The sequence below is a fragment of the Lissotriton vulgaris genome, chromosome 6 (assembly GCF_964263255.1).
Source record: "Lissotriton vulgaris chromosome 6, aLisVul1.2, whole genome shotgun sequence".
Classification (NCBI taxonomy): Eukaryota; Metazoa; Chordata; class Amphibia; order Caudata; family Salamandridae; genus Lissotriton; species Lissotriton vulgaris.
The window spans coordinates 733,978,816-734,002,881 of NC_141694.1; positions in this window are offsets into that span (position 1 = coordinate 733,978,816).

Consider the following 24,066-nt stretch of genomic DNA (forward strand, 5'->3'; position numbering starts at 1 on the left):
GTGTACTCAATGCAATTCTCTGTACGAATCATACAAAAGACGGTACGATTCAAGAAACCGTACGGATCGAACTCGGAACACGCAGTACGCGATGTTTGTACGGATCGAGGCAGCTTTTTAGGAACCAGCAAGTATGATTCGTCAGTATGACACTCTGTACGACTCTTTCTCTATGGGACTTTAAAACATCCGCAAAAGCACATTTTGACTCTAAACGAGTGTGAAACGGACTCCCCCCGGTATGCGAGTGCACCCCATGATTGTAGAGGTACGGTGGGAACTGGTACGGTGCCTCGAGGTACGGTGTACGTAGCGTAGGTGTATGGTGTGTAGGTGTACGGTGCATAGGGATGCAGAGCATAGAGGTACGGTGCGTACCCCCATGATCGCAGGGGTACGTGTATGTGTGGTACTCCATACGAATTGCTCATTCGCTGCTTTCCGTACAAATCGCGTTCTCGATCCCCTTTCCGGATCGTACTTGGCGGGTCTTACGACATGTTTGCGAATCGTACGGTTCACTGTGTGACTCTGTCATATGGATTTAACTCGTTTGTCGTATGGTTCGCAGACATTCGTACGTATTCTTTTCCTACAGATTGTACTACGCAATTCGTACAGTATTGTACGATTCGTACGGAAACAGCTATGAATACGGATCGTCGTACGGATTGCTTTCCCAAATCGGAATCAACCCCAAAATGTACTTAAATTACATAAAAAAAATAAAAATACATATTAAATACATAAAAATATACATAAAAATCATATAAAAATCGATAATAGTAACATCGATATTACTAACATCGATATTAGTAACATCGATGTTACTTACATTGATATTAACAAAATCAATATTACTTACCTTCTATATTCTGTACCTTCGATATTTAAACATCGATATTATTGCGTGTCGATATTTAAAAATCGATATTTTGTCTGCCTACCGTGATTGATATATTAAAAGCCAGGTAAATAACAACTGTGGTGTTTTCTGTGCCATATAACCCATAGAACTTAATCCAATGTCACTTTTTCCAGATATTCCTCTTGTGTGTTCATCAAAGACGTCACCTTAAACAAAACTCTTATTTTGCTTTTTATTATAGCATGTTTATGGTGCACTTAAGGAAATGCCAATTAGTTGGGCATATAGCATTTTCAAGCAACCCCGTCTACCATAACAAATCCAAGAACGGTAACGTGTGAAACATCCAACTATACAGTGGATCATAAAAGGTGACTTGTTTATAATTATCATTTTTTACTGTATTCTTTCTGCTAGAATCCTGAATGTAACCATGGCCAGTATAGTTTTGGTAAAAACTCACCAGTTCTTGATCATCTTTACTTATGTTGTGTATAGCTGTCAATTAATCGCCAATCACAAACAACCACTTTTATGTTTACAGAAATGTGTAAAGTAACACAATTGCATGTTTGAAGATAAGCTACCTAACAAGATTAATTTTTTCAGGATAAATCCCTTTTCACCAAGAGAGCTTACATCCGTGAAAAGGGTAACTAAGGTTCAGCCTCGGAATGGCTGCCCTTGATGTACACTGGTTTGGTACTTTAATGGCTAAAAAATGCCCAATCCTTCTAGTCTCAAAGCTTCAGGCCAAACATGTATATTATTGGTGAAACACAATCCATACACAAAGGAGCAGAGCTTCTCTGGTCTCGCACTAAAAGCTCAACCATATATCTGGGCGACAGAAAAACTAATTGATAGCACACACCTTCGCCTCTAACTTTACCAGGTCCTTGTATTCTCTAAACCAAAAACCCTCTTCCTAGCACTTGAATGTAGGCCCCTATAAAGGATTGATTACTGTTCAACAGGAAACATTTTTTAACAAGCACAGTTCAATAGTCCTTCTACCACGTAGCCAAGGCTTGGAACGACTTTCCCTTCCACCTTTGGCAAGTCCCTAAACTGCTCTAGTCCAGGAAGGACCTCAAGACCTGCCTAGTGGATGACCGCAGAACTCAAAGGAGCCGCCCCACCTGCCCCCCAGCACCTTGAAACACCCGCTGGTGAGTAGCTAAGCTTTACCAACCCTAATTGATTGATACCAGATTTCCCTCAGATACCCATATTAAAGCTGGAATATTTAGACCAAAGGGCCATAACCGGCCCCTCATGAGGCACTGTTAATGAGGTGTACAGGTACAAAGAGGAACAGTTGCCATAATATATATAATGCACTGGCTCGAGGGCAGCTCATTAGTGAAAGGTGAATCCGTTTTTTTACAGTGAAGGATTGAAGACGGCATCAGGTCTGCACTTCAAAGGGGGTCAAGGGATCCTTTCGCAGGCAGGTGCAGTGAATGACTGTACCCGCTTGCAGGGGTATGTCAGGGGTATCCATTGGAACACCCTTTGGAGGGGGGACAGTCAATGCACCTCCAAACGGCCTCTTTGCATCTGCATCAGTGTGCATAGTATGGTTTGGGTACACAGGTAAAGTTTGCATGAGGCTACATCCCGAAGCAATTGAAGAAAATGCACCTTATGATAGGGCTCGAATTGCCTATTTTATAGAGGGGCTGCACAAAGGTCTATAGTACCTTTTGTCATATTAAACTGCCTGCAGAAAAGTGTGAAGTGGGTGTACACACCCTTTGTGCCTCTGTGGCACTTTATGAAAAGGAGCACTTCTGGGGATGAATGGCTGCTTCCTTACACATTGGGGCTGTTCTTCTGTAACTTTAACTTGCACCCTTACACCTAAACATCAGCGAGCAACTTGCACATGTTCTAATTTCACCCCATCTCCCCTGAACCCTACACTCAAAAGCAAGTGCACCCAGATTTAACTTCTCATGTGCCATAGTCATCTCATTCCCCATACTATACAGAGTAGGGGGTTCCTTTGCTGTTTTTGAAGGTGGGCTGGTTACAATAAAAAGTAAATTTAAGGGGGTCATTAGGATGGCAGGCGGACTTTGCCCGCCCGCCATCCTCGTGGTAATAGGGACCGCCCGCCAAAAGGGCGGGGGTCTCATAGGGGTCATTAGAATGTGCCCGCCACAGTGGCGGGCACATCCTGTATTTTTAGCATTGTGGCAGGCGGTGCTCTCTGCACCGCCCGCCACAATGCTAAAAATGCATTTCAGCATTTGCATATACAAAGCGGCAGGCACCGAGTGGTGCCTGCCGCTTTCGAAATGCAAATGAAGGGGGGGTACCACAGGTACCCTCGTGTGCACCCCCACCTCTCCTTTACTCTGGGGGCCCGCAGTGAACACTGCATGCCTTTCCCAGAGTGAAGACCGCATGCCACCGCGGAAAGGCACCTAAATACAACCATCATATTATGGCTGGCGGTGTCTGATAGACACCGCCACCATATTATTCCTTTTCTGCCCCGGCTGCAAGGCGACCGGGGCGGAAAAGCGGCGTATGGTCTTTCCGTCCGCCGAGTTCCCCCCCGCCATACTAATATGGTGTGGGAAAACTAGTGTGGATGTCGGGCGAATTGCCTCCGCCAGGCCGGCGGTGGCTACCACCAGCCTGGCGGAGGCAATACGCCCGACATCGTAATGGGCCCAAAGTGTTTGAAACAAGCTACTGATGTACGTTTTTATTTTTTCAGATATGTGAAATCTTTATGCAAGGCCAACAGCTCTGGTCATCCCTAGACAACATGAGGAGGAGGTGTGCCTTAGACATCTGTAATGCTAAAAGAGGCCTAACAAAATCTCAGATTGTGGAACTACACTTTGCAGTTGTTTTTATTCTTAATTATTACTCTTTGTATAGTTGTTAATGTTATTGTAATGGGCAGTATCATGAGTCCCTACAAGGCCATGGGCCAGATTCACAGAACTAACTTAAGACAACATCATAAACTTACTACTTTTGGTATTCACAGAAGTTAGGATTTTGTCTTAAATCTGTCTTAAGTCTGTCTTAAGTTTGTCTTAAGGCAATCTTTAGACAAAATCCTAACTTCTGTGAATACTAAAAGTAGTAAGTTTAGGATTTTGTCTTAAGTTAGTTCTGTGAATCGGCCCCCAAGTACCTACTTTACTTAATAAATCGCATGTTCTCACATTTAATATCTGTTTCTTAGAAGTTAGGATTTTGTCTTAAGTTTGTCTTAAGACAGACTTAAGTTAGGATTTTGTCTTAAATCTGTCTTAAGTCTGTCTTAAGTTTGTCTTGGACAATCTTTAGACAAAATCCTAACTTCTGTGAATACCAAAAGTAGTAAGTTTAGGATTTTGTCTTAAGTTAGTTCTGTGAATCGGCCCCCAAGTACCTACTTTACTTAATAAATCGCATGTTCTCACATTTAAGATCTGTTTCGTTTTAATCAATTGTTTCCAGTCCTTTGCCATAGGCAGTCTCTATATTTGAAAAGGAAAAACATTAACTAATGGCTTGCACCTCTAGTGAAGGAAAGATCCACGAGTATGGTATAGTGAGAAGCTGCAAGGCGTCTTTACAATGCTGAATCTTTGACTTGCCTGCACCTAATTTTATTGCAGATTAATTTTAAACCACTGTCTAACACTTTGCCATTGTGCTTCATGAAATAGTCGGCTAAAGAATTAAGACGGCATTCAAAGAACGACTGGATAACAACACTAACGACAGAAAGGAACTCTTCAGCATCGTCAAAGAGCTCTCCAACCCCAGCGCCGGAAACAACGACATCACTCCTTCGCAAGACCTCTGCAACTCTCTCGCCTCGTTCTTCCACCGCAAGATCGCCGACTTACACAACAGCTTCGGCGCACCCACCACGCACCCACCACGCACCCAACCACCGAACCAACGCCCCCCACCACCACCCTCTGCAACCGGACCCCGGTCAGCACCGAAGACATCACCCGCACGATGAACACCATCCACTCCGGATCACCAACCGACCCCTGGCCCCACCACATCTTCAACAAGGCCGACACCATCATCGCACCCCAACTCCGGGACATCATCAACACCTCCTTCCACACCGCCACCTTCCTGGAGCACTGGAAGCACGCCGAGCTCAGCGCCCTCTTGAAGAAACCCACAGCGGACCCCACCGACCTCAAGAACTTCCGCCCCATCTTGCTCCTCCCTTTTCCCACCAAAGTCATCGAGAAGACCGTCAACAGACAGCTCGCCGCCTTCCTCGAGACGAACGGATCCCTCGACCCCTCGCAGTCTGGTTTCTGAGCCAACCACAGCACCGAAACCGCCCTGATTGCAACCACCGATTACATCAGATCCTTGCTCGACAACAGGGAAACGGCGGCCCTCATCCTCCTGGACCTCTCCGCAGCGTTTGACACTGTCTGCCACCGCACCCTAGTACAGTGCCTCAGCAACATTGCAATCCAAGGAAAGGCACTGGAATGGATCATCTCGTTCCTCGCCGGAAGAACCCAGAGAGTCCACCTCCCCCGTTCAGATCCGAGGCCACCGAAGTCATCTGCGGCGTACCACAAGGATCATCACTCAGCCCAACCCTCTTCAACATCTACATGAGCCCCCTCGCAGCCATCACACACCAACACAACCTCAACATCATCTCCTACGCCGACGATACCCAGCTGATCCTATCCCTCACCAATGACCCCGCCACTGCGAGTACCAGCCTACACAAAGGAATGCAAGACCTCTCCGAGTGGATGAAGAACAGCCACCTGAAACTGAACTCAGACAAGACGGAAGTCCTCATCCTGGGATCATCACCCTCCGCCTGGGATGACTCCTGGTGGCCCCTTGCCGTGGACACCACTCCCAAGCCAACGGACCACGCACGCAACCTGGGCGTCATCCTGGACTCCTCCTTCTCGATGGCCAGACAAGTCAACACCATCTCATCATCGTGCTTCAACACCCTGCGCCTGCTACGTAAGATCTTCAGATGGATCCCCACCGAGACCAGGAGGACCGTCACCCAGGCACTCGTCACCAGCCGACTGGACTACGGGATCACCCTCTATGTTATGTTATATATTGTCTTGTATAGCGCACGGCTACTCGAAAAGAGTGTCCCGACGCTTTTATTGAGACCTGTAGCAGAATAACACAACACAGTGATATAGAAACAGATTAAAAGAAACAAAGACACAGGGAAAATGGCCTAAAGGGCAAAAAGCCAGGTTTTAGGGCCCTTCCTAAAGGCAAGCAGATTAGTGGCACCGCGTAACGTCAACGGCAAAGTGTTCCACAACTGTGGCGCCAGCAACCCAAAGGAGCGGCCTCCAATGCGTGCTCTTTTTACTCACGGAACCACCGCAAGAAACAAAGATTCAGATCTTAGAGATCGAGCCGGGTGGTAAAAGGCGAGTCTCCTTTGGAGATACTTTGCTCCCACAGCATGAAGAGCTTTGTAGGCCAAGGTCAAGGCCTTGAAGGCAATCCGCTTCCGGACAGGCAGCTAATGGAGCGACTGCAACAGGCCGGCAGCGCTGGCTCGCCTATTTAGGCCATAAATGGCCCTCGCGGCCGCGTTCTGAACGACTTGCAGCCGCTGCAATAGATATTCCGGCAGGCCCAAATAGAGGACGTTGGAATAATCCAGTCTTGAGCCAATCAAGGCCTGCACTGTCATCTTCCTATGCTCCTCTGAGAGAAGAGGCAGAAACTTCCGGAACATCTTGAGAAGACCAAAACATGTTCCCGTTAAACCATGGCTCTGAGATCTCAACGTCAGACCCTTGTCCATCTTGACCCCCAAGGCCGGAACCACAGCCAAACTCCAGAAAAGACTCCAACGCATCCAGAACGCCTTCGCACGACTCATCCTGGACATCCCCCCGACACAGCCACATCTCGGGCCACCTAAGAGACCTGCACTGGCTCCCCGTCAGCAAGAGGATCACGTTCAGGCTCCTCACCCACGCACACAAAGCCCTCCATGACCTGGGTCCCAAGTACCTCAACGACCGCCTGACCTTCTACAGGCCCTCCCGCCAGCTACGATCGACCAGCCACGCCCTAGCCACCGTACCATGCATCCGCAGAGCCACCGCCGGAGGAAGATCCTTCTCCTACCTGGCAGTCAAGAACTGGAACTCCCTCCCCATCCACCTTCGGCTGACCCAGGACCATCTCTCCTTCAGGAAGCAACTTAAGACCTGGCTGTTCGAGCAGTAACGGACCCCTCTCCCCCAGCGCCTTGAGACCCTTCCGGTGAGTAGTGCGCTATACAAATGCTATGATTGATTGATTGATACCAATTGGCCTGACGGCTAACTATTAATAATTCATAGTATACAGTTAATAGAAATGTCGCATCCCACCACAATGCCCTTTTTAGGTCTCGTAGGCCTATTGCTGCCAAGATGGGTCTGAAGGGACATAGACTGGGGGACGAGCGCCGATTGCCCATCGTGACCGCGCACGCCCAGCCCCCGCCCCCCCCAGCCGTGCACATCTCAGTCGGAGTCAGCCATGCCTCTCTCAGTCACGCGCACACACACACATGCAGGCACACACACACACACTGCATTCACACACTGCATACACACGCTCACACCCCCCTCCCCCCCCAATCTGCTCACGGGCGCACACAGAAACACAGTCACACACACGCATCCACACACTCGAAGTGCCCATCTCCTGTCTCGCTAGCCTAATGCACCAAAAACACAGTATTTACACGTCCCCCCCCTACTCACCGGGCTGACTCAGGAGTCCCCCGCTGCTCTCGAGGCCGGTCTTTCCTCCTCAGGTGTGCAGGGTTAGCGGCTCAGGCTCGGCAACAGCAGGCGACGCAGAAGGTGATGACGAGCTCCCTAGACGTCCGATGTGCATGCTCACGGCACATGGAAACGTGCACAGCGTGACTTGCTCCCGTACAGCTGAGGTGCATGCTCACGTACAGCTGAGGTGCATGCTCACGTCGTTATCCTTCGCTTGTTTCTGCTTGTATTTATTTCATTTTGCGGCGCCAATGCTTTTGCGGCCGCCAATGCTTGTTACCTGAAATGAAGAGAGAGCCCACCGCAGCAGAGCCGTCCCGCTGAAAGCTCCAGCCAGCGTAGGACGCTCCCTCCGCAGCTGCGTGTCTCAGGCATTTCGAGCAGCAGGTGAATCCAGCTCTGATTTAATCACCCTTGTTTGAATTGTATTTAATTTTTACTTTCATTAACATACTATGCGTTATGTGTTAATTTCATTTAATCTCAGAGACCTCTCAAATGGTGTAGTTCTTTGAAGGATTCTCTCATGTCCTGCAAAACTGTCCAGCGATCTAAAACACTGTTAGTCCTTGAAAGAGACTGATCGCAAGATCGCTAATGTTTACAGCTCTGTCCCCTAGTTGTCTTCACGGAGTATAGAGTTTCCTTTATTACTCAGTCAAACGATTCTACATGTGCACAGAACTCATCAGTCCATTCACTACTTGCATTGGGTCCTGTCCATCCCAAAAATGAAAGAGCTTCTGCCATCCCATGACATTTCACCAATCACCTTGTCCACTGTTCCTCTAACTTCCTCACATCTCATACAAACTCCCCCTTACTGCTTATTAAGGAATTGTTTGGGTAAATCATCACTCTCACCCCGCAAAATGCAAGCCTCTTAACCTAATACATTAAATAGCAACTAACAAAATTATAAAGTAATGTAGTGGCTCCTTTTTCAGACATGAAACACTGTTCTTTAGAGGGGCAGCCTGCAAGAAACACCCATTCTACAATATTTTAAGAAGTTAAAATCTCCTTCGCCTTTCTACGGCAAGTAATGAGCTGGAGGTTCTAATGACACTGGACTGGTCATATCTGAAACAATTGCAATTGCTTCCCAATGTATGAAAACAATAATGCCAGGCAAAGTCAGTGCATGCACACCGTAAGCAAGCGTAGCATGAAAGGAGGTTATCCCATACCCCACCAGCCCCTCATTCCATCTCCTCCACGGTCTACCTAGTTCTATGCGATTGGGGTCATGCAGACTCCGAATATGAACACAAGGTCTTGTGCTGGCCATATCTGCCTTCACAAGCCAGTGGCAGACATCGACCCCAAAGCACCTGGAGCTTACGGTGTACCTTCCAAGCTTCACTGTCCAAAGAATAAATGTCTGCTGATCTTCCTTACACTGGGAGTCTGACAACAGCTCCTATTACGCATCAAGGGAGAAACTTTTATCTAGAATTACACATTGTTCGCTTCCTTAGCACATTCAAGATCAGTGAACCGTGGGAGTGAGTGAGGCAGCAAGTGCCTGTGCTATGCTCACATCTTCGATCCATTCCTCCAACCATAATAACACAGAAGGAATGCATACATCAGCATCTCTATTATGCAAGGGCTCCAAACAGTCACATGAGCTTAGAGGCAGGAGCCTTCTGAGGTCAGCACGCCCCTGACTGCAAACTTACTTCTCTCATGGGAACAGAATCAACATATATGAGAAGAGTGTGTGTGTGCGCGTGCGTGTGTGTATGTGTGAATAGGTGTAGGTGCGTGTGTGTGTGTGCGTGTGTGTGTGCATGCGTGTGTGGGTGCATGCGTGTGTGGGTGTGTGTGGTTTTTTTCTTCATAATCAATGCCTTGTGATGCACCCAGTCGAAATGACATCAGACTTGAACTGTAAATAAGGTTATTATAGTTGAATTCTGACATCACAATACCTGCTGCCAGATACAGCAGCTGAGGGAAAATACAGGTCAGGTCACAGAGCATAATTAAATCAACAGATTAAAAAAAAAAACTTTGCTTTTCTTTCTACTGCTTTGTGTTTCTAGATTACAGTGATAAGTAGGAGGTATTTATGGCAACATGATTGTTTTTCGCACTCCTTGGGTAATTATAGAAAAATTAGAATCTTTCTGCATGTTTCTGCTTTTTTTTATATTGACTAGTATTAAAGTCAATCCAACATCTTTTTTTTCACAAATATCTAACAGCTTTTTTGATGTGTTTAATATTTAGCACTTACGGTTCGACGTTATTCTCCATATTTGCGAACGTGCTATTTATATATATCGCTTCATATATTTACATTAGGGGAGATAATATAATAAATTCCAGTTTTATAAACTAAATATAGCTAACCATCAGCAGCAAAGAAAGTGTACTATTTATAACAAATACAGGAAAGCTCGCAAAATGCACGAAAGTGTGTACTATTGTTCATGCATGGCTGGACACTTCTGCGTTTGTAATTTGATAGCTAACATCCGAGAGGGGTGAAATTGAGCACCTCTTACAATCAATTTAAGCGCGTGAGCGCTATACAGTGTGAAAATTGAAGAGAGTAATGTTGCCCAGAATTCTTACTAAATGTAATTATCCCTCGTACTGCCTGACTTAGATATTGATGCATTAATTTCAGCTTTTTTAGGTCGAGCAGACCTACCCTCAATGCGTGAGCATTGATGGTGTCTTTAGGTCGAGCAGACCTACCCTCAATGCGTGAGCATTGATGGTGTCTGCTTCAGACCTAATGTGGCCCGTATTTGGGAATGTGGACACGAGAGGGTGCACGAGCGCAGATTTGCTCAGATTTGACCTCGTGAGTGTGCACGTCACCGTGCCCCTCTCGTGCCTTACATTCCCGTGCTCACACAGCCAGCCCCCACACCCCTGCACACAGGCACATGTACACGCAGGCACACACACAGGTACAACACATGCAGGCACATACAAGCGCACCCGCCCCCCCCGGCCGCCGCCGCCCCCCGCCTACATACACACACACACACTCCCAACCCCGCTCACCGGGCACACGCATAGCTTCCATCATTGGGGGGGCGGACACTGGCAATGTGCCCCGAGGCCCCCCCTCACCGGGTCTGCTATACTCTTCCCCGTCCCACAGCCTCACAGCACTCCAAGACTGCAGGCGCCGCCACTGTCACGAGCCGCAGGGAACGCCGACGTGCACGCTCACGGCGTCACGCTCCTGCCCTCTCGCGTCTCTTCTGCGCTCCAGGCCGACGTGCGCCAAATACAGGAAAACAAACGTGAAAGTAGTAATCCCACGAGCTGAGTGCTCCTGGCTGGTCGAACAGCACTGACGAAACGATACACTGAAGGGAGTGTTACTGCCCTGGAAAAGCCCTCTGCTGAGCAGAGGTGGAGACGACATGGGTGGTGTGGCGTCTCAGGTGCAATTTCGAGCATTTACCCCCTCACCCAAGCTTTGCAACATAGAAGTTCGGCATGCTTTTTGTAGGATTACCACGCCGCACAAGTTTAACCGTGTAAGGAATTACACCCAGTAAAACAACTGTGTTTTGTTGCTCACCCTCTTCAGCATTTGCAAAGGTGTAAAATGTGACCGGAAAATTACCCGTAATACAAAAAAAACATGCGGTAAAGTGTTTGGCAATCCCGGCACCCTCGTGTTATTCCACATTCTGGGGCTCACACTCATCCTGACGTTAAAGGGCGTGCTGGTACCTGCCGGAACCGATAATGCTGAACCCGTTATTGCTGACTCATTTTACCGGCCAACTCGGAATAGGGCCCTTGGTAGTGACACAGCATTATTCTGCAAACAACTCTACTGCACAGGTTTTCAAAGCACCAGGCAAATCATATTCTGCTATTTGTTTGCTCCCTGTCCCCTAGCAACAAGGACATTTTTGACCCCCTGTGGCCTCTTGCAGTGCCTTGATTAGGCACCTGCCTACTAATATACACTGAAAATAGTGACTCTTCACACATGCCCCAGACTGGGAAGCCCCCCTCCCCCCCACTAGCATAAATCCAGGTCTTTTTCTCCTTTCAACATAAAGGAACACTCATAAGCATAATAAAGATTACCAGTAAACAATTAAGACATTACACTCGGCTCCCCAAAACCGGAAGTGCCAAAAGAGGTAGCAAGGTCTTTGTACATATTTTTGCACTTACTCGTTGTTCAGAATGTCACTAACTCCCCCATTTGCTCTTTCTCCAGACCCTCAGCAGCAAGTAGGAGACAGCTGTCATCCCCTCTATAATAAGTATGGGATGTCACCTCTGCCCCTGGCATTTTGGGCAGTCATGATCCATGCAGTAATGGGAGAACATGTTCCATCTTCTCTCACAACATATATTGAATGGTTTAATCAGCAGTACATACATTTTGTCTCATTCCTTAGTGTACTGGGAGCTTGTTTGATAGTTGGCTCAGACCATGCAAACAAATCATGGTTGGACTTTGCTTTATTTTCAAGCAATGGCATTAGACTATGTACAGTGTAAGACACACCACCGCATTTGAGCAAAAACAAATACATGAAAAGCAAATGTCCATTAAACACATTGATACTTGCTCATTGTTGTTTTTTTTAACTTCTGTACCCTCTTGTTTAAATGTACATTGATGTTGTTAAAAAATAAAATACCCATCATTTTAGTAATTCCTCATGTCATACCATCTCATAGTCATACTTCACTGTACCTCAAAAGGATTGGTTTGACTAACCAACCTAGCACAGTACATCTAGGCTTGTCTACCCTTGTGCAAAGTGCTCTATGTAAGATTGTGCACCATATTCAGTATGTTTTAATACCCATTAGAGACAGCATATAACATATCAACACTGCACAATGTGCATTTTTTAATCAGGTTGCTAAGAATACCGTTTAACCAGCGGGCCGTTCGTTCATGTAGACAAGCTGTGAAAGCATGTTTTAAATCATCTGATACAGCACTAAATTATATATTTGTAAAATTAATGAGAGCAGTGGAAAGGAAAATGGCATATACTATGTGATCACACTTTCAGCCCTACCAATGGATGTTTCCATAATTAAATGTAATATTGAAATATCTAATGAAATCACGTTTGTCTGATTCTGATAAATGTATATATATATTTTAATAATTATTTCAAACAATGCTTAGTGATTTTATAATTATGGTTAAATTGATTTCCCTGATGATGTTCTTATTAGTGTATAATATTGTAAGATTTTAATTCATCAACAAAAAAATGTTATATATATATATATATATATATTCATCACAAAGTTGCCTTGCAGCAAAGACGCCCACGCAGAGGAGTGCTATAAACAAGCTTTAATTTACATAACCGGCTGTTTCCATCTCATGAGCAAAGTTCCTTACGCGTTTCAAAGCCCGGAGGCTTCTTCATCAGAGGATGTCACATTGTTCAAACTGACTGGTTCGCAGGGGCGCCATTACCTGCATGCTTTTTGTCCACGTAATTGTGTCCACGTAATTGTGTCCACGTGAAACACAACTTACCAGTGAATGTCACGTGGATACAATTACGTGGACAAATGAAAGAGCACCCAAATTGGAGAACCGCACACGTCGTGAAATTTGCTTTGTTTTGCCAGGCAGCATCGCATCAAAACTCAGCAGACACAGGGCTGCACATGGGGGGTACCTATGGTACCCCCCTGCGTTTCAAAGTGCAACATGGCAGGTACCTGTCATGTCTTGCTTTGAAACGCACAACATGCATTTTTGGCATTGCGGCTGACGGTGCTTTCAGTACCGCCCGCCACAATGTTAAAAATACGGGATGCACCCGCCACTGTGGCGGGTGCATCCTAATTCGAGGCACGGGACCTCTGCCCTTATGGTGGATGGTCCCTACCCACGACAGGATGGCGGACAGACAAAGTCCGTCCGCCATCCTAATGACCCCCTAAGCTTGTATTACCACAGTGGGTGGCTGTGTCAGCACAGAGTTGTGGCAAGGCTGATTTCATCCTCGCAAAACATCACGTCGTTCGGCTCTGTATAAGTAACTGCACTGGACCTGCTCATCCGCAGGGGGGTTTCTCCACGACCTGTGCCAGCCGCCACATATTCCATATGAAAGAGCACCCAAATTGGAGAACCGCACACATCGTGAAATTTGCTTTATTTTGCCAGGCAGCGTCGCATCAAAACTCAGCAGACACAGGCTTGATTCTGCCATGATTTCCCTACTGGTTTACAGCATTCTCATGCCCTTGTTCACAGGAAATGGCTTCTATGGAGAGACAGCATTACAGGTGAATCTTTTCAAGGATGTTGACGTTCTGCCCAGTGGGCGTGTCTGCGTAGTGCATTCTGGTACTGTGAGTCTTAGTTCGATAATCCATGCGTGGGACCTGCAGCAGATTCTTAAGCTTGTATTACCACAGTGGGTGGCTGTGTCAGCACAGAGTTGTGGCAACGCTGATTTCATCCTCACAAAACATCACGTTGTTTCGCTCTGTGCTCTATAAGTAACAGCACTGGACCTGCTCATCCGCAGGGGGGTTTCTCCGCGACCTGTGCCAGCCGCCACATATTCCATATGAAAGAGCACCCAAATTGGAGAACCGCACACGTCGTGAAATTTGCTTTATTTTGCCAGGCATGCCAGGCAGTGCTGCATCAAAACTCAGCAGACACAGGCTTGATTCTGCTATGGAGCCACTTCCTGTGAACAAGGGCATAAGAATGTCCGAAAACGGATATATATATAACCCGAAACCAACTAGATATCTTGTAAATCGACCAAATTAGTTTTATTATTCTAATGAGCTACTCAAACAAATATATAAGAAAACTAAATACTCTGCTATAAAAAGTTGGCTTGTTGGTTATAAACCCGTGATTGCCTGTAACTAGAAATTCACAGGAACTCTTCATTTATTTTTTCATATTGCTAATGCTTCTTTTGGAGAAAAATATAAAAACAAGTCAAAATTAAACTGCAAAGTTTAAAGCTGTTTCCTGCACAGGTTTACAGAAGCTGGCCAAAGGGTGGCCCTGTTCTGTTTCCTGGCCCCTTAATGGACACGTTTGACAACCTTGGGCTAAATATAAAAGGTGTTTGTCAAAGTTCAGCTTTTCAAAGAAACTATGAGGTCCGAGAGCCAGGAGAGTCCATCATTCATTGAAATTAAGCAAGACGGGGGCTGTATAATACAGCAGAGCGTGGCAAGTACTTGAAAGCTTAAAAAGCACAGCACACTCCACTTTACTCGTGCAATTTATGTTCTGGAGCACCCAGGAAAGCAAGACCTAATAGTGTGTTAACACCGTACATAGCAGTATAGTGCAAAACGCAGTACACTTTAACATCCTAATTAATGTATTTATGCTGACGCAAAGAAATGTGGAATCAGTGGCAGGATATTTTTGCGAGGATATGAATAAGGAGCTTCGTACAAATTTTCAAATAGGTTATGTTGAATTTCATCTACGTAGGCACTTTCTGGTACAAAATCCTACTTTCATAAAGTAATTTTAATCAACGTTATTTTAATTGGATATTTTTATCAAAAGATTTCTGAATGATTGCTAACAAGAGGTACAAGATGGCCATTGTTATCTGTGCCTGTACATGAAGCTAACAATTACAAATACTCTTATTTATGATGGCAAAGTCCAGTGGCGGCCAACACTGATCGGAGGTGGCTGGGTGGGGGCAGGGACGAGGGGGTCGGGGATGTTCAAAAAAATGATATTAACTTACCTCATCACAACCACGTGTCTCCTCCATGTCAGGACTCCACCGGCACCGAATAGGAACCAGATGCACCCAGGATCTCCTGACTAATCACAACGCTGCAATGCAGCGTTGTGATTGGTCTGAGCACCGTGGTTCGGAGCTCTGACGGTGACTGGGGACCTGGGCATGTTCTCCACGCAGGCAGTAATACTGCCTGTACGGAGAACATGCGAAGTGCGCATGACTGTTTGGGCGGCTCCTAAGGACCTGCTAAACAGTCATTGTGCACTTGGAGTGGGCAAACCACTAAGAGCAGAGCAGCCCCGCCCGCCTGCGAAGCAGCACAGAAACATACAATGATAATAACTTAGTTATACCACTGGCAAAGTCCTTTTTCTAATTGAGAGAAGTTGGTTTTGCACTCATAGATTGATTTACTCAAGCAAAGATACCTTGAATACGTTATAAGATGGGGTTACGGTTTGTTAGAAAGTGGTCATTACATTGTGAGAATGCCTGTGAGTTTGTGAATATCCACAAACCTAGCCATTTGAGAGTGTTGACAATTTAGTTTCCGACCTCTTAAAACGTTTGTAAATTTCCAAAAAGTACGGAATCTGCACCCATGTTTTGCTGGAAACCTGTTGCATGTTTCTGACCTTTTTGTGAATGAGGCCCAAGGTGCCAAAGTGCTTAACAGGTTTCACAGTTAGCACTTTTTGGCATGACACAGGCAGGTTTTGCTATTGCCAAGTCCTCACAAATGTATCTTCAAGGCATTCCTATTGAACTAGAAGATGCATAAGCAATTTCTGCAGAGCTGGAATCCTTCCTATGAACACCCAGAGCTTTCACCATATTTTGATGAATTTGACACACGCATCTATCAGATTAACTTAACCATTCATCAGGGGTGTAACACAGGCCCCTGCAGCCCCCGCGGTGCGAGGGGGCCCTCACCCTCCAGGGGGCCCCGTCAGCACCACACTTCTGCTGGGGAGCTCGAGATTAAGTCCGGAGGGGGCCCCCCTTCACGTACGTGCAGGGGGGCCCCCTCAAGGTTCGTTACGCCACTGCCATTCATATGGCTGATGTGATGGCGCGTCTTCACAAATCGAATCAGTCTCTTGTCTGCAATGGAAACTTCATAATGTTTTTGAACATTCACACATAGATGATGACTAAGCTACAATGCCAAACCAGTTGCAGATTGTGTGCAATTATGCTGACAACAATAGCACCATTTCTGGCAAATCTCAGAATTTTTTTCTGCAGCAATAGTAAACAAAATCTGCAGGAAGATCTCTGCTTATGCATGACATATTCGTTTAGTGGCACTCCACAAAATCAGTGACGGCCACTTAGATTGCAGTACAGCAATGGCTAGTAAAGATGGATGAAAATGACAGGAACAGCATAACCATCCAGCAACCTGATAAAACAAAAATATTTGTGGTGTATGGATTCACAGGTGAAAACACAAGCTTTGCAAGGGCTTTGCAGGGTCAAATCCCTGGTGTAGTATCCATGTGACCATCTAATCCTGATTTTCTCATTCTAACAGACCATTATGTTTTTGGGACAGGAGACATGTCTTTAGTCTCATGTCAAGAGTTGTACATGATTTAGATATGTTGTTCAACAACAGGATGCAAGCCTATGCTCTGTGATACAGGCACACATAAAGTGTGCCTGTATCACCATGAACAGGGCTTGACACTGCTAAATGTTGGTGGTAGCTGATTATAATAGTCAGGTCCATGCTTTTTCTCCTGTGACCAAGCAGGGAGATGAGAGGTGCAACAAAGTCTGTGATGTCACTGGTGAAATTGGTGTGGTCTGCATCTGAGAGTTTCAGACAAGGAAAAGTTGACTGTGATGTTTGTCTTGAACATGAGTTATTCCATGTAGCTGGTGGGGGTATTTGTGCTGTTGGTGTAGCTGATGTTATCTTTGAATATGACTCCACCTCCAGGCAGGTGCTGATGGTCTTGCCTGGCGATCTTGGCGCCAGCGGGGATATGGCTGTAACGAAGTCGGGTGCAATGGTAAGATTAGCCATGTTTCCATGAGGAAGAGCAAGCCCAGAGTGTGGTTTTGCTGTAGGTCCCATATCTACTTTAGTAAGATTCACAACGCATAATGGGCCATATTATCAAGGAAGCTGCGGTAGTTTATCGCCGCTTTACCGGCAGGAAACTGCCGATAAAGCGGCGATAACGGGCTTGATAATATGCGATTCGAATTTCAATCGAAGCCCAGGTTAGATGTGGGAACATTTAACCTGGGCTTCGATTGAAATTCGAATCGCATATTAAGCCCGTTATCGCCGCTTTATCGGCAGTTTCCTGCCGGTAAAGCGGCGATAAACTACAGCAGCTTCCTTGATAATATGGCCCAATAAGCTTAATTTTCATGTAGTCAAAAACCTGTTTTCACAGTGTCCAACCATATGCATGCTTAATGTTAAATATTCTCAGGGCAAGAAAGAAAACAAATGAAAGCGTCCAAGAAATGAATTAGGAAAGTAAAGGTAAGAAGGAGAAAATATGGAGTCCAGGAAATGAAAAACAATCTTTTTATCCACAAAGAGTATTTTCGAAGAAACATAAAGGCAAAATGCTGTAAGCTTTCATGATTTTCTTTCAAAATGTGTTAAACTTCTCTCCCTATTTTCAGTTTTAATGGAGGAGCACCTATGTTTTTGGTGGCAGGGGCATTTTTAGAAGAAAATATCATAGTAGAAGAAGATTTGCTTTTGCCGCCCAAGCTAAAAACAAAAAATAATACATTTGTACCAACACGCTTTCACTTCTTTTTTCTTGGTGGAAGTTACTGGGGCCTGCAGACTGGGCAGTCAACACCTCTTCAGCATGCTCACTAATCGGAAAAATATGTTCCTGTATCCGTTTTGGATTCCTTTGTAGTCTATTTCGCAAACCACACAAAGGATATCCACGGGCGAGAAGACGAGCGACTGCATTTCACCAATTTCTTTAATTTACTCGCTCGCGTTTATGTTGGCACAGGAATTCCACCTTTCTTCTTTGCATGGCTATTCCGTTTTCTGACATCTGAGATTAATGCCCCCGAAAACGTCCACGTTTTAAAATGGCAGCGAAATATAGCAGCAATTACATATACATCAGCGACTTCCAGAAGCTGTGCCAGAAAGAGGTCGGACGGAGGTCAACGGTTTCTTGGTAAAGTTTTCATATCCAGTCACTTATCCAAACATTGTAATTCGGAGGAATATATGAACCTGGAAATTAAATGTTTCGCTTGAGGTAGTAACCTGATCTTCCCATTTATCTGCTCAATTTATAAGGCCATGATACGTCTGACACGCCTCACGTTGTGAAGAGTGAAAATGGCTTTAAACATTTTCCGCTGCCAGAAATAATGTAATCACGGCTGGGAGTGAGAAAGGCGCAGGAAGCGGGAACTGGGGCAGATTTCACTGATCCGAATTGGCTTCACGGCACCGGATTAATGGAAAACTCATCTGCGAAAAGTGCTCGAGACATTCCTGTGGCACTTTATCTGTGTTAAATAGAACGCTGCCCACAAAAGATAAACAGCCATTTTGTAATAAGTCTGTTGTGCTTCAGTGCCATAGGAAAACGGTAGCATGAATACCGAATTCAAGATCCCACGAATTCACTCCCATTACATGAAAATCAAGAGTGAAAACCGCAAGTTTTATTTCCAGTGCTGTGCTTTCACGTGTAAACATTCGCTTTTCCAGTTTTTCCCCTGCCTCAGCCAGGTTTCCAGAGGTCTGAGAGAAGAAAGTGGTGGGGAAATGGCGGATGTGGGCTGTCTCACCTTTGTCCGCGCGCCTCTCTTGAATCCCCCCCCCTCCCCCCCCCCCCATTGACAGTGGATTGTGGTATAGCCTGAGGAGTGTCTCTCAATGATTTGCTGTCAGCTCTTCGCTCTCAAGTTGATAACTGAGGATATATTTCAGGAGGCGGAGGTAAAGCAGAGGGAGGTGGGGGTGAATAGCAGAACATCAGGGCGTATATTAAATAGCTTTCAGGCAGCAGAGTAGTGCCTGAAAAATGGAATGCTAAGTTTGCTGAAAGCTGTCTGCTGATGATGTCATCAGAAGTCCTGGTGCTTAAAAGTGCTACTTTCTATCACACAGAATGCTGAACCCTGGCACAAGGACCATCCAAGGGTGCTTCGTTGGACTTGCGGTACACAGAATAAATTTCACAGCAAACGCACACGTAGAAGGGCAAGCCACATACGATGTATGCTTTTGATTTTATATTAAGCATATCTGTCACATATAGGTTTCTTATACAAAATAGAGCCATGTTATGTATGAACCTTTTTTGTTTTTGGTTTCTCTTGGTATTTGGTTTTGCTGCAAAGCTGGGTCATGCCATCATAGCTGTTTTAGTTTTCCATCAAACCCTAGGGGGATTATTTAGGAAGGTTTTGGTGGCACCCTTGCACCACGCAAGGGCAACGCAAAATCTAAGTTGGATTTATCAAACCACGCAAGGCCACCTTGCAAGGCCCTGCATGGTTTGATGAATCCAGAGTAATCCAGAGTAATGCAACACAGCGCTCACTGCTGCATTGTGTTACTCTGCCACAGGGAGGAATTCCATGGGTGGAGCATCGGCCTTCCTACGTACGCATCCAACACAGGTAAACCTGGGAATGCGTCTAAATGCTACGCTCTACGGGGGTGGGGGGCATAACAAAGAGAAAAATGTTTACTTCTCCATGTTTTTCCTTCTTTTCATGTATCCTGCAGCACACCCAGAAAGAGGAAAAAGCTTCAGAGGATTTTTTTTGTTGCAGGAAGGTGTGCCCTCCTGCACAAAAACAATCCTGTCTGCAATGCAGGCACCCTTGCACCACAGCTCAAGGGTGCATGTATTGGCGTTAGCAGCCAAAAGAACGTCAGTGCAAGGAAAGGACAGGAATAAGTTGTAATATGGTAAATACCCAGCATTCCAGCCCTTTCCCATTCATGCAGCGCAACAAGCTGGCTTGCGGCGCTGCGTGGAAGCTACCTTAAATTTGCACCTAGTTGTGTTTGTATTTGTCTGCATCAAACATTCAATGTTGCATGCATTAGTAAGGGGTTCGCCTTTTAAGGCATGTAGAGGTTTAGGCCACAGCATAAATGCTAAGTTTTGGTCCTAAGTCACATTAGCCCTTGAAAGTGATCCATTCTGCAATCTGTACCTCTTTGTACCGAAAAGCACTATTATAAACCTTTAGTTGATCTGGGCCCCAGTATTTTTTATAATATTTGGATACATGAGGAGAAGGGAGGATTAGGCAGTGGGTGGCGTTATAGTTGTCAGTACAACAGATTATTTTTTTAATTGGGTCAGTGGTTGCAGAAGTGGATAGAGGGTGGTAGGGTGCAGGGCATGACACCAGGGGGCAGATTTACCATTGACTAATGCAGCGCAGTGCAGCAGTCGCAAATGCTGCACTGCATGAAAAGGAGAGAAGAGGAGAGCGCCATATTTACAGAAATATGGCACTCTCCTCCCCTTTCGCTAGCGCCAGCTTTGAAATCAGTTGCTGTTCTCCATGGAAACTCCATTCCGCCATGGCGCAAGGGTGTCTCTGTGAGTCTACCAGAGGTTTTGTACTGGAAAGGAAACCTTCCAGTACAAAATACTATGCATAGATTGACTTCAACCCTTTTCCTCCTCTGTATGTGTGCTGTCAAGTGCAGGACACGTACAAAGTCAGAAAAGGAACGAGAAATTAAAGCATTTCTCCTTCCTTGCGCCTACTTCAAAAGGGCCACGTCTTGTCTTCTGATGCTAAACCTTGCCTACTTTATGTAGCAAATAGGGTTAAGCATCAGGAATCTTTGGTGGTTGCATGGGAACTCCCATGCTCCGACCATGGTACGCCCCTTTGGGGCTAAGTAATGCAAAGCAGCACTATGCGCTGATTTGCGTTACTTTCCCGTTCTTTCCAGTGCTAAACTTGTTTAGCGCTGGAAAGTAAATTAGAAAAAAAAAATTGTGCCGATTAGCAGCACTTTTATAAAACAAACAGTACAAATCTTACTAAATCTCTCCACAGGTATCCAAACATTTAAATATACAGCCCATCAGGCGCACAACACCCATTGAACTCACCGGGCTTCAGCCCCCCCCCCCTTCCGTCGTGTGTGGCAGCCCGGGATGAGACAGATCCCGGGCACACACAGAGCCGCTCCCGAACGTTTTATAGGTCTTTAAAAGACCATTTGAATGTCAACTAGGCCTTGCAGTTGTTTCACCCCTTCTAAGAGCCCCTGCAGCTCCACTCTGCCTACTGATTTAAGGTTCAGCTCCCCCCCCACCCAATTTTTTCTTACCCCCCCCCCCCCCGAAATTTGGCTCTAGTTGCGCCTCTGCAGCCCATAGTAGGTGGCCTGAGGGAGGTGAGGCTATGTTGTGAGTGACTCCCCCAGGACTTCTGTTACCTACACAGCTGATCAGTGAAGAGGACGAGTATTTGTGGGAGAGATACACATCATGGAATTGTGGATGGGGTACCTATCAGTAACAAGACCTTTCCGAGATCAACTCAAGCTCCACTCTCATCTGTTGGATGTCACTTTGAACACCTTGGTGGAAATTAACCCATTAGTAACTGCAAGAGAGTAATTCTGTATGTGTTTTTCAGTGTATACTGCACCCTTCAATATAAATGTAATTCTCATTGAATCCATGTAATGACATTGTAGTCAATGAAGCAGTCCCAGTATTACATTCTTATTAGCATAATTTTTGACCACTTCAGTGGAAACCTTAAATATGAATATTGTCAGCACTTGTGGTGCAGTATTTTATGGGGCAAAGTCATAAGTCTAAAAAATGGAAAAAAATGACAGCCAGGATTTCAAATGACCCCACTTTTGCTTTTAATAAGAATCTGGTGTTTATACAGCATTTATTACCGCACTTTCGCAGTCCTTAAATGGTGGGAATAACAAGTGAATGACTGAAATGACCCTGGCAAATTATACAAGAATCCAGAGCACACTATGCGTATCAAATCATATTTCGATCTTCAAATGATCATATAAATGGGATAGATCAGACCAAACATAAGTTTTCAAAAGTTTTATTACTCAACAGTGTTCTTATTCTCAGAATCACTGTGCCATGTCACTCTAGCCTACACGTGTTTCATCACAGCATGTGGCTGTGAATCTTCAGGGCTAAAAGGGATGTATAAAGAAACAAACGATAATAAAAGAAAATAAAAATTCAAAACCATAAAAACAGTATGTGATGAGGGAAGGGACACCAGTGAAGTGGAAACCTGATCTTAATGATCGAGGCGCGTTGTCGGTTGACCGGTGATAATTCCGACCCGGTCCTTGTCGGGTGGTTTCTGTAGAAACGCGAGCGGTACCGAGGATGTTCGGTTGCCCGTTTTGGTCAAAAGGGGTTGTGTGTAGTGTTACACCGCATAAATATTTGAGGGCCGTTAGTTGCCCGTGGTATGAGCTTGGTGCAGCTTCAGTTTCTCTCAGCACTCGGAAACTGAAGCTGCACCAAGCTCATACCACGGGCAACTAATGGCCCTCAAATATTTATGCGGTGTAACACTACACACAACCCCTTTTGACCAAAACGGGCAACCGAACATCCTCGGTACCGCTCGCGTTTCTACAGAAACCACCCGACAAGGACCGGGTCGGAATTATCACCGGTCAACCGACAACACGCCTCGATCATTAAGATCAGGTTTCCACTTCACTGGTGTCCCTTCCCTCATCACATACTGTTTGTATGGTTTTGAATTTTTATTTTCTTTTATTATCGTTTGTTTCTTTATACATCCCTTTTAGCCCTGAAGATTCACAGCCACATGCTGTGATGAAACACGTGTAGGCTAGAGTGACATGGCACAGTGATTCTGAGAATAAGAACACTGTTGAGTAATAAAACTTTTGAAAACTTATGTTTGGTCTGATCTATCCCATTTATATGATCATTTGAAGATCGAAATATGATTTGATACGCATAGTGTGCTCTGGATTCTTGTACAAATTGCATTAAGAAGGGGGTCCCTGATCCTCCTCTATTACAGAGGTTAAGGTTTTCCTCTGCCAAGAAGCACCTAAATTGAAGCTACGATACTCTGAAACCTTACCGTGAGAAGTTGAGCGCCAGTTTTCTGAATACTAAAAAACCTGTTCACAGATTGTACAAAAAGACCCTGGCAAATTAGCTGCACACAGACATAAGCAACCTGCACTTGATTCAGCAAGCCAACTTTCTTGTGCCGGGAAACGCTGTGTTTTCATCCCACCTCCTCCCATGCCCGAAAATTCTAAGATGTATAAGAAAAGAATGTACACATAAATGTTGCCCATCTAGATATTTAAAAAAAATAGCAGTTACCCTATAGAGCAGACATGCCTATCTTCAGCCCTATTTCTCCTTTTTGTGGAACTTGCACAGAATAAAGGGAATCCAAATGTTTCTCTCTAGATACAGTGGGTGCTCGGGAAAACCAGACTTCCATAACGTCAAAGATCAATACGCTGTAATGAAGTATGTTGAGTATTTTTTTTTTATCCTTTACTAATTCAATTAAGAATTATTTTATGCATGCCAATCAAGGCAGTATTGACCAACTATTAAATGGGAAACACATTTATCTGGAAATTCTTCGCACCTGGAAGTATTTGACTAAACTTTTGTGGGTGCGCACATTTCACGCC